Source organism: Brassica napus, chromosome A3, assembly GCF_020379485.1.
Source record: "Brassica napus cultivar Da-Ae chromosome A3, Da-Ae, whole genome shotgun sequence".
In the NCBI taxonomy this organism is placed as follows: domain Eukaryota; kingdom Viridiplantae; phylum Streptophyta; class Magnoliopsida; order Brassicales; family Brassicaceae; genus Brassica; species Brassica napus.
Genome location: NC_063436.1, coordinates 21,666,770 through 21,682,610, shown reverse-complemented (window position 1 = coordinate 21,682,610; position 15,841 = coordinate 21,666,770). Strand labels below are relative to the sequence as shown.

The 15,841-nt window shown below is 34.3% G+C and overlaps 2 pseudogenes; both read left to right on the top strand.

Moving 5' to 3' along the window:
- Positions 1–271: 271 nt before the first annotated feature.
- On the top strand, positions 272–4,398 carry LOC106442446 (annotated as a pseudogene).
- A 1,210-nt stretch (positions 4,399–5,608) lies between these two features.
- On the top strand, positions 5,609–10,058 carry LOC106439966 (annotated as a pseudogene).
- The last annotated feature ends 5,783 nt before the right edge of the window (positions 10,059–15,841 follow it).

Here is a 15,841-nt window from a genome sequence, read left to right as displayed (position 1 = left end):
ATATATGGTGAGGTGATAAAACTATTCCAAACAAAACAGAAAACCCACAACATTTAAATCTCAAAGACTCTTACTTTAGTTAGAGAGAGAGGTCGCCGGAGCTAAGGTCTCCGGAGCTGAGGTCGCCGGAGTGAGAGAGAGAGCCTGAGAGAGAGAGAATCTGAGAGAGAGAGAGATTCATATATGGTGAGGTGATAAAACTATTCCAAACAAAACAGAAACCCACAACATTGAGATCTCAGAGACTCTTACTTGAGTTAGAGAGAGAGGTCGCCGGAGCTAAGGTCGCCGGAGCTGAAGTCGCCGGAGTGAGAGAGAGAACCTGAAAGAGAGATTGGATTTCATATGTAAGCGATTCAACAAAACAGAAAACTCACAACACAATCTTACTTGAGCGAGAGGGAGAGGTCGCCGGAGAGAGGGGTCGCCGGAGAGAGAGGTCGCCGGAGAGAGAGGTGGCCGGAGAGAGAGAGATTGGCCGCCAAAAGAGAGAGAGAGAGAGAGAGAGAGAGAGAGAGAGAGAGAGAGAGCGTGAGAGAGAGAGGCTGAGAGATTAAAATTAAATTTAGGGTTATGTGGGGGGGTTATTTTGGTCATTGACCGTTTTTGACTGAATCAGCTGCAGCTAGATGCATGGTGAAGACTCAGCCAGCTTTTTTAAAAAAATTCAGCTGAGTTTTCGAAACTCACCCAACTGATCCATCTGGATGTACCGATTAAGTCTACTAAACGAACATCAATACTCACCTTCACCCAGATGGATCAGTCAACTGAGCAAACGAACAGGGCCTATGTAAATCTTGAACAATCTCAAGATCTTCCAGTAAAATGAGTTTCCTCTCTTGTTCAATGATTTATCTTTTACTTGTTTTACAACTACCGTTTTGATCTGTTGAAGCAGCCCCGCGCCGAAAGCATCGTTCGGGTTCCGCAAGATCCAGCCAAACGATGGTTTCACTCTCTCCATTTGGTTCGACAAGATTCCTGACAAAACCATCGTGTGGCACGCACAAGCAGTCAACACAACCACCGGTCTTGTCCCTGAGGGTTCGAAGGTTACATTTGCAGCAGATCGCGGTCTGGCCATCACAGACCCTCGAGGTCAACAGCATTGGAGTTCTTCACTTCCCCCAGGTAGTGGCTCTGTTTCTCGAGGGCACATAACGGACGCTGGAAACTTCCGGTTGCTGAGCAAAGATTCCGGCGAAGATTTGTGGTCGAGCTTCGGTCATCCCACCGACACTCTGTTGCCTACTCAGGTGAGTCAATTTTCGCATGATAACTAACTTCAAAACTGACGGGGTAGTATAGTTATTATTAATTCGGGCGAGTAAAAACCGTGTGCCCCCTTTAGCAAAAAAAAAAAAAAAACCTTGTGCCCCAGAGTCAAAACACCTTTGGTACGCAAGTTCATTCTTTTGTTAGGAATATCTAAATACTGATTATGAGTATGAGCGAGATTATGGACCTAATGTCCATAGCTTCCATGGTTGAAAAAAAAACTTGATGAACCTAATGCAAAAAAAAAAAAATTGAGGCAGATACTTTTGTCTAGGGTTTTCTTATTAAAATTATGAATAATATATATTTGTCAAATAACTATGATATCATTTTATAGGTTTCACATAATATCATAGTATTTCATACGTTATTGTAAGCATATATAGACTTGGGGATGATGCAGAGTATAGAGATTGGAAGTAATCTCTCATCTCGCCTAACGGAGACAAGATTCAAGAAAGGAAGATTCAGGCTACATCTAAGTGACGACGGAGATCTTAAACTTCTCGTTCTCAGCTCCAAGTCGCTAGCGGAAACAGATGTATACTTCTCCTACTAGGAAAGGACTCGATTAGTTTTCAACCAGTCAGGCTACATGTATGTTCTACGAAGCGACAATGCAACAAGATTTGGTATCAAAGACGAAGACGTTCCCATATCTTCTAGAGACGTATATCGCCGCGCCGTTCTACATTTCGACGGGGTTTTCGCTCAATACCATCACTCCAAAGAGCAGGCCGGAACAACGGGTGGGAGTTGGCTTGGGCTGTGCCGGATAATATATGTGAGAAGAGCTCCAAAGTAGCTCTTGGTAATGTAGCTTGTGGGTTTAATAGTATATGCATTTAGGGTGATGGACAGAGGCCGAAGTGTCAATGTCCCGAGAAGTTCTTGTTGATGGATCCTAGTGACGAGTACGGTGACTGCAAGCCGGATTTCGAGATGCAGACTTGTGGACCAGAGAATAACGAAACTGAAAACGTGCATGTTAATGTTTATGAGCTTATGCGTGTAGACCGCACTAACTGGCCGTACGGGGATTACCAGAGGTACAGTAATTTTGATGAAGACAAGTGTAGAAATGCTTGTCTTAACGACTGTTTCTGTGCTGCTGTGGTTTACGGAAATGATCGAGTATGTTGGGCGAAGAGGTTTCCATTGTCTTTCGGACAAAGAGCACCTAATGGTAATAACGATGATCCACGTGATAGCTATACAGTATACACTCATTAAGGTTTTAAAAGGCGTTGTTGATGTTCCAGTTACCAGATATATAGGGAGAAACAGCGGCTGGTTGATCATCGCTTGTTCGGTTTTGCTTGGAACTTCAGCTCTTTTGAATTGCATATTACTTGCTCTTTATAGAAGGATAAATAAGAGGAAGAAGAAACTGAGTCAAGCTAGAGATATCGGTGCCGCGACATCAACTTCAGTTGAGTTGAATCTGAGGGTCTTTACATACAGCGAGCTTGGAAGAGAGGTTTTGGGATCGTTTACAAAGGATTTATAAAAATTAGTGGTCGTGATGAAGTTGCGTGGCTGTCAAGAAACTAGACCGCGTTGCTCAAGAAAACGAGAATGAGTTCAAGAATGAGGTTAAAGTGAATGGTCAGATCCATCACAAGAATCTAGTGAGGCTGATTGGCTTCTGAAACGAAGGACAGAGCCGTTTGATAGTCTATGAGTTCATACCACACGGGACACTAGCCGATTTTCTCTTTAGGCGTCCGAGACCGAGCTGGGAAGATAGGAAGAGAATCGCGGTTGGGACTGCTCGCGGAATCTTGTATTTACATGAAGAATGTAAAGAGCAAATCATACATTGCGACATAAAACCACAGAACATACTTCTAGATGCGTCTTACAAACCTAGAATCTTTTGGTCTAGCAAAGCTTCTGATGATGAACCAAACGCATACACTCACCAACATCCGAGGAACAAAAGGGTATGTTACACCTGAGTGGTTCAGGAACAGTCCCATTACATCCAAAGTAGATGTCTATAGCTACGGAGTCGTGCTTTTAGAAATCGTGTGCTGCAAGAAAGCCGTCGATCTTGATGAAAGTGTGATTCTCATCGATTGGGCTTACGACTGTTTTCGAGACAGGAGGTTGGAGGATCTAACCGAAAACGATTTAGAGGCGATTGAAGACGTGGGGACGGTAGAGAGATATGTGAAAATAGGGATTGAGACCTAACATGAGAAATATTACACAGATGCTTGAAGGTGTGACTCAAGTTCGTGATCCCCAAACCCTTGTCCTTATAGTGTATTGTCTTGTGATGAGTATCTGTCTTGTCCAGTGTAATGAGTGTAAATTTTTCTTTTTATTTTTGTTACTTGGAGATATCTGTACAAAATACAATAAGTGCAATATACTTTTTTAGAGCTTTCTGGTTTATTACTATACCGTAAAGGAAAAATGCGAATCACAAAAATGATTTCCATTTCAAAGGATCAACATCTTGTTATTATCTTGATGATACACAAATATAATCATTATTGACCTGTTAATCTTAACTATAATCACTATACACATAATTTCTTTGAAGAAATTGAATAAGTTGCATAATATCAAGGGCTTATTTGTGTAATAGCCATATTTGGAAGGTAAATTAAGTAAGTAACAATGATTTTGACATAATTAAATGTCATATATTTATGTCCCATTTTATCTGGTTCTGCCTCATAGCTTAAAAGGTTTTCAGTTACAAGTGAGAGAGAGTAGATGATGTCTTTCTTATGGTGGAGTCATCCACGTATACATTTATTAACCACATACATATGTACCGAGAATTCTATTCTACATCACCGAAGTAGTATATGATTACAACCCCAGCTACAACCCCTAAATACTAATCATATCCAAATCCCAATCTTACCACGACCCTTAAATACTAAATCCTAAATTCTAATCAGTAAATCATAAATCTAAATATAAACCATAAACTCAAATATAAACCAAAAATCCATATAGAATGGAACAAAGAAAATAACATAGCATATATTAGTGAATTTATGGAATATCTATAATTGCAAAGAAAAAATTAATGTTGACCCTAACCATACTCTCTCACCTTATAAATACTAAACTTTAAACTCTAATCACTAAACTCTTACATAAATATAAACCCTAAATCCAAATATAAACCCTAAACCCAAATATAAACCCTAAACCTAAATGGAATGGAACAAAATACATAGTATAGTACATATTTGTGAACAAAATAGCACTTTCTTTATTAATTATCAAATGAAACGATACACGATAGGGGCACTATCAAACCTCAACCATACTTTCCAAATATTAAACCCTAAAACTTAATCACTAAACCTTAAACCCAAGTATAAATCCTAAACCCAAATAGAATGGAACAAAATACATAGTATAATACATATTGGTGAACAAAATAACACATTCTTTATTAATCATCAAATGGAACGATACATGACAAATAAGTATAGTAACATAATATTTCACATTACATGAATAAAACATTCATAATACATATTGTTTTACATTTCTATTCCATACGCATAAAATAGTATAGAATACAATATTACAAAAACTGTTCATCTTCTCCGATCAATTCAAGAACATTCACAGCAAAAAAGATATGTGTAACTGACGACATCCATGGGAATAGTACATGTAACAGCCTCGTAAACCGAAGAGATTAAGGCGTTTGAAGGAAGTGTTGACGAACCTTGCGGCGGTGCCGTTTACGTTGTCGGCGACTCCATAGATTTTAGATGCGCAAAGCTTTCCGTCAGTAGCCAAGCGAGCCGTTGCAGATGGGCATCTCCTAGGCAAAGCTACTCCAAAAATGGTTTTGGTGGTTACCATGTGGATCAAAAATGGGAAAGAAACAATTCAGTATGTGATTCTCCAAAGGCCATGATGTATGTGTGTTAAGTAAGTATTATTACATTAGTGTTTTTTTGTTTACAGGTTTTACCGGTTGTGTTAGAAGGCATAGTTGTATTATTATATAAAAGATGCATAGTATATTGGTGTATTAGATAAAATAGCTACTATACCAAATATCGTTTTTTTAGTTGCTATAGGCTTTAATTTTCCCTAATATCAAATACCATATACAACAAAAAAAAAATTGAAACACACAAATATAATCATTATTGACCTGTTAATCTTAAGTATTTACTGGTGTTACAATAGTAAAGTTGAAAAGATCATGATTGATGTCTCTCAATTTTATATCAATAGTGGTTGGTAAGAAAATATGACTTTTCCATTAACAGGATGATTAGTTTAAGCTTGGATTTGATATCCCAACTTACATAGATAAAGATAATCTCTTTTGCTATTCAAAAAAGAAACCTAGGGAAGCAAAAGTCATTTACGCTTACAATTGAGAAATGTCTTATTAAACTTACAAATTACAATAACCACACACTTGTACGCAGTTTATTCCACACGTTAAAAGACTCTAGAGTCTAGAGCACATATTCAGAGCTGTATGGATAAAAAAAAAGCTCAGTTGACTCTTCAAAATCTGCTCCATTGACTCTCAACCAAAAAAAACATTCAGGAAGTCTTCTTACAATTTTCCTACGTTCAATAGTAACGACCAAATCAATTTAAAACCATATAAAAATAATAAATGTAATCTCATTATTTGCTTCAGAAAAATGGGATTCATCTATATATGTACATATAATCTCCTAGAATGCCTTTTAACAAACAAAAAAAACATATAATCTCATGATCTTTGCCTCACCAAAATGGGATACCTCTCGTGTTCGATAATCCATATTTTTCTTGTCCTGCAACTACAAACACTTTGTGTTATCTTGACAGTTTCATCTCAGAACATCATAAATGGATCTATTCCTGTCGGAGAATCTCTCACAGCTTCAGAGTCCCAACAATTCTCTAGCTCATGGCGTTCCCCTTCCGGTGACTTTGCTTTCGGGTTCCGCAAGATCCAACCTAATGATGGTTTCACTCTCTCCATTTGGTTCGACAAGATTCCTGACAAAACCATCGTGTGGCATGCACAAGCAGTCAATACAACAACTGGCCTTGTCCCTGCTGGTTCGAACGTTACACTAACCGCAGATCGTGGTCTGGTTCTGACTGACCCTCGAGGTCAACAGCTCTGGAGTTCTTCACTTCCTCCAAGTAATGGCTCTGTTTCTCAAGGGCACATAAATGACGCTGGAAACTTCGGTCTGTTAAGCGAAACAACAGAAGATTCCGGCGAGTTTTTGTGGTCTAGCTTCGCACATCCTACCGACACTCTGTTACCTACTCAGGTACTTTAGTCTTTGTTATACGATCTCAGATATGGCTATACCTGAATAAATATAGCGTTTTGGGTTTTGTCTGCGTATTTACAAGTAATCTTATAATGTTTTTTTTTCGGACTGAAATTTTTGCTTAATCTTAGAATGTTATCTTCCCGTTAGATGAAACAAGAACATATAGAAGTGTTTTTACTTGAAAAAAAAAAAGAACAAAAAGTTGTAAAATGGACTAGGGATTGCACATCTAAAATAAAATAAAAATGAGATAAAAACTACAGTTAAGAAATGATATCAATACATTCATCACCAACTGGTTTTAATTTCCAAAGATGTTTATGTCACAATTTACAAAACTAGTATTATTTATATAAAGAACACACTCTCTGCGTTTTGTAAAGAGTGTTATTTTGACACAATCCAAGCGGATTAAAAAAACTACAAAACATACTAATATATCCCTTATTTAATATGCAACTAACCAGTGTTTTGAAACCGGACCGGACCGACCGGCCGGTCAGGTCCGACCATGACTCGTTGAAGAAGCCGAATCTGGTTCGGTTTAAATCCAGATTTAAGAAAAACTGGTAAAACCGGTGACTCGGTTCAATTTCAAAACTCGGTTCTAAAGAAATCAACATATAACTAATGTCTTTTCAATTGTTATTAAAATTTAATATTTCATAATCAATTTTTAACTTTTACTATTTAATTGGTTTTCTTTTAGTTCTATTTATATAAAAAAATATTTTAAATTAGCCTTTTTGACTTTCATATTATATTCTCAGTTTGCTATATTCTTAAAATTTAAGATTTTTTGTTGTAAAAATAAATAAATATGTAATTTAAACGGTCAATCATTTATTTTTATCAATTTTAGTTGATATAGTATTCACTTATTAACTGTATATATAACTAACCCTAAGGTTATTGTTTATCATCTAAATAATAAAAGAGAACATAGAAAATATTATATGTAGAAGTATATTTTAGGTCTAAATAGTATGAATATATATATATATTTATATATTTTTAAATATATATGTATATATATATATATATATTTATTTTTAAATAGAAAATCCGGTTCAACCGGTTGAACCGGTCCGACCATTCAACCGATAGCTATACGGAGTCGGTATCCGGTCCGGCTTTTAAAACATTGCAACTAACGAAATGAAAATGATTTTAAACAAAAAGTTATTGTTTATTCAAAAGAACAAAAAATAACATATGTAAAATCACATTGGAAATATAAAATTACTCCGTTTTGAAACAACAAAATATGATTTGGAATTATACTTTTGTGATATAGGGAGTACTAAAAAGATAAAAAAATATATAAATTATGTCTGGAAAGTAATATCATAACTTGTCGTCAAAAGCTGTATGTTCAGGATCGATGTTGATGATGATGCAGGGCATAGAAGTTGGAAGGAACCTCTCATCTCGCCTGACGGAGACAAGCTTCACCAAAGGAAGATACAGACTACATCTAGGTAACGATGGAGATCTACGGCTTCTCACTCTCAACCCCGAGACGCTTTTAGAATCCGATATATACTTTGCGTACTACGCAAGTAACACAAAAAATCAAAACCCCGGGATTCAGTTAGTTTTCAACGAGTCAGGCTACATGTATGTTCTTCAAAGGAACAACTCGAGATTCTATCTCAAACAAGACGTTCCCGTATCTTCTAAAGACTTCTACCACCGTGCTGTTCTACATTTCGACGGTGTTTTTGTTCAGTACTATCATCCCAAGGGGGGAGATGGTGGGTGGAGATGGGCTTGGTCTCAGCCTGAGAATATATGCGCAAAAGGCTTTGGAACGGACCTTGCTGCTAACGAGGTTGGGAACTTGGCTTGCGGGTCTAATAATATTTGCATTTTAGGAGATAACCAAAGGCCAAGATGTGAATGCCCCGAGAGGTTTGTGTTGAGTGATCCTAGTGATAGCTATGGTGATTGCAAGCCAGATTTTGAGATGCATAGTTGTGGAGCGAAGAGTAACCAAACTGATGTAAGTCTTTACGAGTTTGTTACTTTGGAGAAGACTAATTGGCCGTCTGGTGATTACAAGAAGTACTCAAACTATAATGAAGAAAGATGTAAAGCTTCTTGTCTTAACGACTGTTTCTGCGCTGCGGTTGTTTTCAGAACCATTTGTTGGAAGAAGAAGTTTCCCTTGTCTTATGGTCACAGATCTCCGACCGGTGGAAGCGATACTTTCATCAAGGTTCGAAAACTCACTGCGGGTGTTCCAAATACTGGAAGAAGAGGCAGAACACGTGACTGGTTGATCATCACTTGTTCTGTTCTGCTTGGAACTTCAGCTTTGGTGAACTTCATATTGCTTTATATGAAAAGAAACAAGAAGAGGATGGCGAAGAAACCGAACCAAAGACGATATACTGGTGCTGCTACAGCTCATGACTTGAATCTGAGAGTCTTTACGTACAGAGAGCTCGTGGTGGCTACAGGAGATTTCGTGGAAGAGCTCGGAAGAGGAGCGTTCGGGATCGTTTACAAAGGGGTTTTGAAAGTTTCAGGTGATTCTGAAGTTAGCGTAGCTGTCAAGAAACTAGACCGTGTTGCTCAAGAAAGCGAGAAAGAGTTCAAGAATGAGGTCAAAGTGATTGGTCAGATCCACCACAAGAACCTAGTGAAGCTTATTGGCTTCTGCGACGAAGGGCAGAGCCGTATGATCGTCTACGAGTTCTTACCTAATGGGACGTTAGCCAGTTTCCTCTTCAGGCGTCCAAGACCTAGCTGGGAAGATAGAAGGAGAATCGCGGTTGAGGTTGCACGTGGGATCTTGTATCTTCACGAAGAGTGCAGCGAGCAGATCATTCATTGCGATATAAAACCGCAGAACATTCTTCTAGACGAGTATAACAATCCTCGGATCTCGGATTTTGGTTTAGCCAAGCTTCTGATGATAAACCAAACGCATACGCTCACCAACATCCGAGGAACAAAGGGTTATGTGGCGACAGAGTGGTTCAGGAACAGTCCCATTACATCCAAAGTCGATGTCTATAGCTACGGAGTCGTGCTTTTGGAAATCGTGTGCTGCAAGAAAGCTGTTGATCTAGAGGATAATGTGATTCTTATAGATTGGGCGTACGACTGTTTCCGACAAAGGAGATTGAAAGATCTAATCAAAGAAGATTTAGAGGCATTAGACAATATGGACTTGGTGGAGAGATATGTGAAAATAGCGATATGGTGTATACAAGAAGAGCCAGGGAAGAGGCCTAACATGAGAAAGGTAACACAGATGCTTGAAGGCGTGGCTCAAGTTAATGATCCTCCAAACCCTTCTCCCTATAATACGTTCACCTGTGCTGAGTCTATGTCTAATTAATCTTCCTGTGTCACGTGTTTGATTTATTTGTGTTGCGTAGTTAGACACTTTGTATCATCATATGGCGAAGCCACACTTCAGTTTTTGTTATACATTTGTTTAAAAATTTAATTTTTATATTTGTGTTTTTAGTCATACTTGTGTTTCTTTTTGTATAATATTTATCTGAAATGATTAATAAGAAATTTAATAATTATATTAAAATAGTTGGACCAAACCTTTATCAATAGGTCATGTTATTGTTTTAATAGAATAGATACAAAATTACTTTTTAGTAGTGAACATCAATTTCATTTTACTTTTTTTTTTTGACATCCAGATGATATGATGATATATTAATCATAATTATATAAGATAGTTTGATTTCAAGATTACGTGATATTATGTATACCATATAATATGCAAAAATACACAATTTCATTTTAAAATTAAACTTGCATAATACGAAATTACTTTTTAGTAGCGAACATCAGTTATTTTGGCGTATAACATAGTTTGATTTGCTAATTATATAACACATTTTGATTTCATAATTATATAACATAGTTTGATTTCAAGATTACGTGATATTATGTATACAATATAATATGCAAAAATACACAATTTCATTTTACAATTAAACTGTGGCTGTGCAAGTATACTGTGTGATTTTTGATTATGTGACTTTTCTAAATACAGTTTTAGAATCTATCATATTGCAACATGCCAACATATTATACTTTATCTTTTACAAAAAAAAATATATTGTACTTTTTCTCTTGAAGATGTGAGTTAACATAAGCATACAATGTATATAAATGGAATTAAATTAAAAGATCATAGTAATAACATCTAATTATTGTTTTAAAATACGATTGAAGGAAAATATGCTTTTCATTGTAAAAACATTAATGAAATCATCCTACTTATATCAAATCGCGTTGTCGTCTAAAACAAACTACTCCTATACATCTTCTAACCACTACAATGTATTAAATATACTTCTTTAGTTATTATTTTTTTTTTTTGAGAAAGTTTACATGAATCCTACGAATACTGACATATTGACTGAACATATTAATATATTATTATGGTCAGACGAATTGAGAAAAACGAGTGATTGCAGACGAGTCTTCTTTAGTTATTATTCGACGGAAAGAACGAGGGACTTTATATACCTAATCAAGTGGGAGACATAAAAGTATGATATCAAGATCAGATCAAGAATCAAAATAATTGAGATACCAATAGTGTATGTTTTGTTTTTTCATCAAATAATATTATTTTCCAAATATCATTTATACGCTTCAGCAATCTTATAAGGGATAATTTAAATTTATCACAAGTATTGTACCACAATTCATGTTTACCTTCATTAAAAAGACATTTTGACAAATACTTTTTTATTAAAGAGGCAAACAATCATTATATCTCTGCTTTATAGGTATATATAAATATAAGTAATTATTTTTTAAAATAAATTTTCTTTTTATAATTCTTGAATTATACTTTTTAAATTTGAACATTTTTATAAAAAAATACTTTTGAATTTTTTTGATCTTTTTCCATTTTTTTCAATTTTGTTTGAAATTTGAAAATTATTTTTAAATCTATTTTTAATGTTTTTAACAAATAATCAATATTTACTTTATATTTATTAAAATCTTAAATCCCACCTTCCAAAACTCCACTCTCCATAATCTCACCCCTCAAAATCTAAACCCTAAGTTTAAAATAATTAACCTTAGATTTTATAAATTTCTATTTACCTCTTTAAAATATAAAGTTAAATGTGGTTAACAAAAACATGAAAAATAGTATTAGAAATTTAGAAATGTGGTAGTGTAGGCAATTTCATATATTATAAACTAACCTTGAATGTGTACAGAATTACATCATGCTGTTCATTTTTTTATCAACGATCATGCCATTCATTTGTTATGTTAATTAGTTTTATTTCATATTTTGATTTTCTAAAATGTTCCCATACATCTTTCATAGTGACATGGTGTGCTGTAATATCATACTACACTTGAAAAATATTTTTTACTAAAATGGTAAGAGAAATACTTAAAAGTTGCAAATTAATTTTTAAAATTTTGATTGAAAAATAATGATTATTACAAATAATAGACTGTGACTTTTCTCAATCTTTATTGGGTTTTTAGTAATTAAACCCCTCAACTAAAGATTAATCGTAAAAAAATCTTCAACTAAAAATTCTGTGAAATAAACCCTTAACTTTAATTCCGTCAACATATGTTACCCTCCGTCTAAAAAATCGTGACGGAGGATGACATAAATTAACGGTTTATAAGCTGAAGGTTTATAATGTTGAAAACTTAGTTGAGGGTTTCTTTACGATTCAATTTTTTTTAACTATTTAATGACTTTTAGTGATAAAACACCTCAACTATTTTTAAATCGTAAAAAAAAATCCTCAACTTTAAACTTTAATTACGTCAACATATGTTACCCTCCGTCTAAAAAATCGTGACGGAGGATGACATAAATTAACGGTTTATAAGTTGAAGGTTTATAATGTTGAAAACTTAGTTGAGGGTTTCTTTACGATTCAAATTTTTTTAACCATTTAATGACTTTTAGTGATCAAACACCTCAACTATTTTTAAATCGTAAAAAAAAACCCTCAACTAAGTTTTCAACATTATAAACCCTCAACTTATAAACCGTTAATGTATGTCACCCTCCGTTCACTGTTTTTTAAACGGAGAGTAACATATGTTAACGGAATTAAAGTTGAGGGTTTATTTCATAAGATTTTTAGTTGAAGATTTATTTTACAATTAATCTTTAGTTGAGGGGTTTAATTACTAAAAACCCATTTTTATTTACTAACTAACATCCGTGACAAAAAAAAAAAATTTACTAACTAACAATTTGTCTTTTCCTTACATAAAAAAATGCATTAAACACGCGCTATAAAAAGGAACAAGTGGCAATGGGCCTTACTCACCACGTCCGGCTATGAGCAAAACAAGAATTCAGACTACCGGAAACTTATTAAAGTCTTTGAACTTTTGAATTTTCTAAATATAGATTTTAATAAAGTTTATAAAACTACATTTTGAAAATTTTGTAAGTATTTTTTTAAAGTTTGAAAAGTTGTTATCCTCTGCATACATTGTCTCGATCTTTTCTTTAAATCGAAGTGGTTTTTGGTAATATAAATGTGTATCAAGCATTTAGCAAAAAAATTAGCCATAAGTTTTAAATAAAACTTATGGTCCAGTGGTAGTGGACAGATTATGGATGTTAATGCATTGGACTTTCCATCCAAAAATTAGGTTTGGTTCTTTAATAGACATGGGTATGGATAATCCTTTATTTGAAAAAATATCATGTACAACATTATTATAATAACTTTCATCGTCAACCACTACCATAAAATTAGATACCTAAATTATAAATCATAAAACTAAACTTTACATAGTTTTTTTAACAAAAAAAAATTTACATAGTTTTCAATCCTACATAAATAATAACAGCGTACGTGAAGGTGATAACTTAGACAGTACGAACAAACAATAAAGGTAAGAGACCAAAGATAATAAATAGCTCATTGGGCATTTGGGAGTTGTTGGGAGTCTTGGGACAAATTAGATTATCGAAAGAAGTCACCTACCCTAATTTCTTGAGATGATTAAATTGACATATTATATGATAAAATTGCACCTTTCAGATTCTGATGGATGGTAAAATGTATCCTTGTGCTCAAAGGATGATATATGAAAGCCAGTTCAAAAAATAAAGAGGATGATATATATGGTTAACTTGATATATGCTGGAGGATTAGGATGGGTAGAGAGTTTAATAACTATTTATAGTATTTAGTTTGGTACACCAGTGTTTGGGGGTGAAAAAACAAAACTTATGATTTGCTAGAATCGATTAAACATTTGATTATCTGGCCAGACACTGATAAATGGATTATATATACTTTGCTATTCAATTAACTTTGGCTAGATGTCCGGTTTTATGGATATAATAATTTTCAAATACCGGTTTATCAGCTTAAACGTTGCATGTAACGTTTTTGTAAGTAGCAATATATTATCAATCTATGTGTCTAGGTAGATGTGCATGTCATAGATACTGGATTTTCCCAAACGGTACTATGCCTAACATAATGATTCTCGAATGATGTGTCATGTGCAGGTTTGGCAAAAGATCTGTAAATTTTGATTTGATTTTTTATCTGTTTCGATTTGAATTAAAAAATCTAGATATTTTTAATTCACTACAGAAAAGGACCTTAACAACTACAGTATTAGTAGCTAGTTGGTCGTAATATGGGCATTACGACAAATTAACTTCGAAAATCGATTGGTCATTAGAAGCTGGTTGTATTTAATTATTAAAGTCACATTGGTCGTAATATTATGACTAGGCATATTAGTCTTACACTGGTCGTAACTTTACGGCCAATTTACCTCTAATGTCGATGTTTATTAGTCGTAAGGTAACGACCACTTTACATCGACTTTAGATGTTCATTAGTCGTAAATTTGACCAATTTTATTTATTTATTTTTGAATTTTATATTTATTTACAAATTTTATAAATTAATTAAAATTAAATATTTAAATTTAGTTTATTTTAATTATTTAAAATTTGATAAAATTAAAAGAAACTATCTAACATCCGTAAACATAATAATATCCATAATATAAAACATTCAAAATACAAATTAATTAAAACCGAAAAAAACTAAGCATTAAGGTTTATTTCGTCGAAGAAGTCGGATGATATGCCGGAGATAGAAGCTGATGGATCCGGCTGTCCGAGAAACGTACTCCCGTAAGATTTTCTAGGCGCAAAGTTCCTAAGTCTCTTTCTACTGCCAGCCATAGCATCATCATCAATCTGAAGAAAAAAAAACAAAAACAATAGATGGTTATAAACAATTCAAATTTTTTATATAAATAATCTAAACCTATTCTAATTTCACCATAATCTAACTCCATCCTAATCTACTTCCATCCTAAACTAATTCCAAACCTAATCTAATCACCTAACTAACCACCTAAAACTAAAACAAAAAAAAAACTTACCTAGAGCGAGAAGGGAAGTCGTTGTTAGAGAGAAGGGAATAAGCAACCAAATGGCTTCGCGAGGTCCGAGTATATATAGAGTTTTGGTGTTAGTCGTAAATGGGTTGTAATATTAAGACCAATGAGAGACTAGCGGTCGTAAAGAAGACTTAAATTTACGACCAATGGGGGACCAAATAATATTATGACCAATTAGGGATTAAATAATTTTTTTATTTACGACCAATTAAGGACTAATAGTCGTAAAGAAGAATTAAAATTACGACCAATGTGGAACGAAGTCCTTTATGACCAATTAGGGACCAATGTGGGAAGAATTAAGATTAGTCGTAATTGAATCGTACTTTACGACTAATTAGCTTGGTTTTGTGTTTATACCCTAAAACCAAAACCCCAAACCCCAAACATCATAAGTTTTATACATTTCTAAACCCCAAAGTACAAAGATTTTTTTTTTTTAAACTAAGTTCATATATAATTGAGCAAACATGAAAATAAGTTATATATTATTTGTAATGCAATACAAAGAGTTCAATAATATAATAAAACACAAACACTGTAACATAATCAAACTCGATCACTCGTCATCAGAAACATCATTCACTTCATCATTTTCTTCAAATTCATTTTCGTTGGCTTCGTATGTTGCATCGTCTGGAAGTTCTTCATATCCCTGGTTGTGTGGATCAACAAGTAAGATATCATTTATAGCTTGCTCAGGTACTTCTACTTCATTTACGGGATCAATCAAGACTCTGCCTCGAGGTGTAACTTTTATAGCGGCTAACCAAGATATTCCAGATTGTATGATCCTCGAGTATGGAATAAAACAAACTTGGTCTGCTTGAGATGCCAATATGTAGGGT